This window comes from Mus pahari, chromosome X (genome assembly GCF_900095145.1).
Source record: "Mus pahari chromosome X, PAHARI_EIJ_v1.1, whole genome shotgun sequence".
NCBI lineage: Eukaryota > Metazoa > Chordata > Mammalia > Rodentia > Muridae > Mus > Mus pahari.
Window position 1 is genome coordinate 58302962 of NC_034613.1, and position 4941 is coordinate 58307902.

Genomic DNA, 4941 nt, shown 5'->3' on the forward strand with positions numbered 1-4941 from the left:
CTTAGAGCATGAGTCATTGGAGTTCTGTTTAGGAAATTTCCCCATGCCAATGAGTTCAAGGTTCTTTCCCACTTTCTCTTCTATAAGATTGAATGTATCTGGTTATATGTTGAGGTCCTTGATCCACTTGGACTTGAGTTTTGTACATGGTGACAAATATGGATCTATTTTCATTCTTCTACATGCAAACTGCTAGTTAGACCAGCACCATTTATTGAAGATGCTTTCTTTTTATCCATTGTACATTTTTGGCATGTTTGTCAAGGATCAAGTGACAGTAAGTATGTGGTTTTATTTCTGGGTTTTCAATTCTATTCCATTGATCAACATGTCTGTCTTTGTATCAACATCATGCAGTTTTTATCACTATTGCTCTGTAGTAAAGCTTGAGGTCAGGGATAGTGATTCCCCAGCTTTTCAGTTATTGTTAGGAATTATTTTCACACTTCTTGGTTTTTGCCTTTCCAGGTGAATTTGAGGATTGTTCTTTCCATATCTTTGAAGAATTGTGTTGGAATTTTGATGGGGATTGCATTGAATCTATAGAATCCCTTTGGTAGGATGGCCATTTTTACTATGTTAATTCTACCAATCCATGAGAATGGGAGCTCTCTCCATTTTCTTAGATCTTCTTTGATTTCTTTCTTGAGAGACTTGAAAGTGTTGTCATACAGGTTTTTCACTTGTTTGGTTAGAGTTACCCCAAGATGTTTTATAAAAGTTGTATCTATTGTTAAGGGAGTTGTTTCCCTAATTTCTTTCTCATCCTGTTTACCCTCTGTATAAAGGAAAGCTACTGATTTATTTGAGTTCATTTTTTATCTGACCACTTTGCTAAAGTTGTTTATCAGCTGGAGAAGTTCTCTGGAAGAATTTTTGGAGTCACTTATGTATGTTATATTATCTGAAAATAGTGATACCCTTATTTTTTTGTTTACCAATTTGTATCCCCTTGATCTCTTTTTGTTTTCTTATTTTTCTAGCTAACACTTTGAGTACTATATTGAATAGATATGGGAAAAGTGGGCATCCTTGTCTTGTCCCCAATTTCAGTGGGGTTGCTTCAAGTATGTCTCAATTTAATTTGATATTGGCTGTTAGTTTGCAGTAAATTGCTTTTATTATGTTTAATAATATAACATTATATGTTTTTATTATGGGCCTTGAATTCCTGATCTCTCCAGTACTTTTAACATGAAGGGGTGTTGTATTTTGTCAAATGCTTTTTCTGCATCTAAGGAGATGACCATGTGATTTTTTTCTTTAAGTTTGTTTATATAGTAGATTATGTTAATGGATTTTCATATATTGAACCAACCTTGCTTCCCTCAATGAAATCAACTTGATTGTGATGAATGATGGTTTTGATGTGTTCTTGGATTCAGTTTGAAGGAATTTTATTGAGTATTTTTGCATTGATATTCATAATAGAGATTGGTCTGAAGTTTTCTTTTTTGCTTGGGTCCTTGTGTGGTTTAGGTATTAGAGTAATTGTGGCTTCATAGAACGAGTTAAGTAATTCTCCTTCTGTTTCTACTTTATGGGATAGTTTGAGGAAAATTGGTATCAGGTCTTCTTTGAAGGTCTGGTAGAATTCTGCACTAAATCCATCTGGTCCTGGGTTGTTTTTGGTTGGGAGGTTTTTAGTGACTTCTTCTATTTCCTTGTGTGATATGGGCCTGTTCAGATAGTATACCTGCTCTTGATTTAACTTTGGTATGTGGCTTCTGTCTAGGAAACTATCTATTTCATCTAGATTTTCCAGTTTTGTTGAGTATAGACTTTCATAGTAGGATCTGATGATTTTTTTAAAAAATTTCCTCTGTTTCTGTTGTCATGTCCCCTTTTGATTTCTAATTTGAATAATTTGGATACTGCCTCTTGGCCCTTTAGTTAGTTTGGTTAGGGGTTTATCTATCTATCTTGTTGATTCTCTCAACTAACCACCTTTTGGTTTTGCTGATTCTTTTTATTGTTTTCTTTGTTTCTATTTGGCTGGTTTCTGTGTTTGACTATTTTCTGTCCTCTAATCCTCTTGGATGAAGTTGCTTCTTTTTGTTCTAGAGCTCTCAGGTATGTTGTTAAGTTTTTAGTGTAAGATCTCTCCAGTTTCTTTACCAAGGCACTTAGTGCTATGAATTTTCTTCTTAGCACTGCTGCAAACCCCGCACTTCGACCGGCAGAGACGGGGGAAAAAACGACACAAACCCCAAGGAAGGTTTCTCAAACTTATTTCTCAAACAGCTTTCTCGAACAGCTTTCTCAAACAGCATTCTCAAACAGCATTCTCCTTCCTCCGCCCCTCCCCCAGAGTACATCCTGCTTTTGTTTTTCATCAGTCCTCTGACCTAATCCCTCCCCTCTCTCCTGGATCCAATCAGAGTTCATCCAGGGTGCACAGTAATATGCCAGTGACTCATCTTGCAGGCAGCACAGGATCATCCAAGTGTGCAGGCTCAGGTTCTTGGTAAACAGGGATCACGGGGCCCAGTCACACCTGCTTCCCACATATCCTCCTTTATGGTTTAATTAAAATGGCTCTGGGATCACATCTGTCTTAGGTTGCCCTCAACCATGTTACATCCTTACTGTCATTGGTGTGGTGAACTCATTTTCACCAACCTGTCTTAGGTTGGTATGCACATGAGAGAGTCTTACCCATCATAGATTAACAATCTATCATATTGAGCCTGGGGTGAATTTCCTGACTCTACAGCCGCCATAGCTTCAGTCAGCAGTTGTTGGTCGGCCTGCGCCTGCCTGCGCATACATATCCATCACAGAATCCTAATAGCATGGATACACATGACACAAAGACTAATTGCTCCAGAATATCTATCTGCCCTTGAAGCAAATCCACTCTCTGATTGCTCCACTATCAGATGATTCATCTGAACTTCCCTCCACACTCTCTTGTTTTTTAGCCTCTCTTCTCCTCTGCTGGCTTCTCATTTGCCTTTTTCTGCTTCTGCTGCATGAGTCATTACAACACCATGGACATAATTTTGGACATCTCACAGGAGCTGCAGTAGTTAGCCACGGATGATTAGGACAATATCTTTTAAAGTGCCCAGCCTGGCCACAGGAAAACTTTTCTAACTTGGCAGCATACTTTCCTCTTTTGTCCACCAGGCAAGATTTAACAAAATCCAAATTGCTAACAGCTGCACTAACACCACTCTTACTTTCATTTTTGAAGCAATCTCCTACTGCTTTCTTCACTTTTAATTTCGTCCCTATACCGGGATCCTAACATTGTCCCATAACCCGGGAGCTTAATTTCATCCCTATACTGGGATCCTAACTTTGTCCCATAAACCAGGAGCTTAATTTTGTCCTTATACCGGGAGCTTAACTTGGTCCAATAACCCCAGGAGCTTAACTTGTCCCCATACCGGGAGCTTAACTTGGTCCCTCCACCGGGGAGCCTCTTCCTAGAGCTAGATTAATTCTTACCACGGAACTCCCCCATAGCTCCTTTTTCTCGTTCCAGCTCTTGCACGAGTTCCAAAGTTTCTGCCTTTCCTTTTTCTAACTTCTTCCTCTTCTTTCTTCTTAGCCAACCGAAAAACTTCTAATTCTGCTTGTCTTTGCTTTTCTTTGGCTTCCTGTTCCTTCCGTCTGGCCTCTGCTTTTGCTTTCTTTTCTGCTTCTTTCTTCTTGGCCTTTTCTTCTTTTCTCCCCGTACAGGCCACCAGATGCTGCAAAACCCGCACTCCGACCGGCAGAGATAGGAAAAAACAACACAAACCCCAAGGAAGGTTTCTCAAACTTCTTTCTCAAACAGCTTTCTCAAAACAGCCTTCTCAAACAGCCTTCTCAAACAGCTTTCTCAAACAGCATTCTACTTCCTCCCCCACCCCCCTGGGCACATCCTGGTTTTGTTTTTCATCAGCCCTCTGACCTAATCCCTCCCCCCTCTCCTGGATCCAATAAGAGTTCAACCAGGGTGCATGGTGATAGGCCAGTGACTCATCAGGCGGACAGCACAGGATCGTCCAAATGTGCAGGCTCAGGTTCTTGGTAAACAGGGATCACAGGGCCCAGTCACACCTGCTTCCCACAAGCACTACTTTCATTGTGTCCCTTAAGTTTGGGGATTGTGTGTCAACATTTTCATTAAATTCCAGGATGTCTTTAATCTCTTTCTTTATTTCTTCCCTGACCAAGATGTCATTGAGTAGAGAGTTGTTTAGTTTCCACATGTATGTTGGCTTTCTGTAGTTTGTGCTGCTATTGAAGACCAGCCTTAGGCCATGGTTATCTGATAGGTTTCATGGTATTATTCACTTTTCTTGTATCTGTTGAGGGTTGTTTGTGCCCATTAATATGGTCTATTTTGGGGAAGGTACCATGATGTGCTGAGAAGAAGGTGTATTCTTTTGTTTTAGGGTGAAATGTTCTGTTGATATCTGTTGAATCCATTTGGTTCATAACCTCTCTTAGTTTTCCTGTATCTCTGTTTAGCTTCTGTTTCAATAACCTGCTCATTGGTGATAGTGGGATATTAAAATCTACCACTATTATTATGTGGGGTTCAGTGTGCATTTTGAGTTTTAGTTAAGTTTCTTTTATGAATTTTGGTGCTCTTTGATTTGGGCATAGATATTCAGAATGGAAATTTTCTCTTGGTGAATGTCTTAGTCAGGGTTTCTGTTCCTGCACAAACATCATGACCAAGAAGCAAGTTGGGTAGGAAAGGGTTTATTCAGCTTACACTTTTCACATTGCTGTTAATCACCAAAGGACGTCAGGACTGGAATTCAGGCAGGTCAGGAAGCAGGAGCTGATGCAGAGGCCATGGAGGGATGTTCTTTACTGGCTTGCTTCCTCTGGCTTGCTCAGCCTGCTCTCTTATAGAATCAAGACTACCAGCCCAGCGATGGCACCACCCACAAGGGGACCTCCCCCCTTGATCACTAATTGAGAAAATACCTTGCA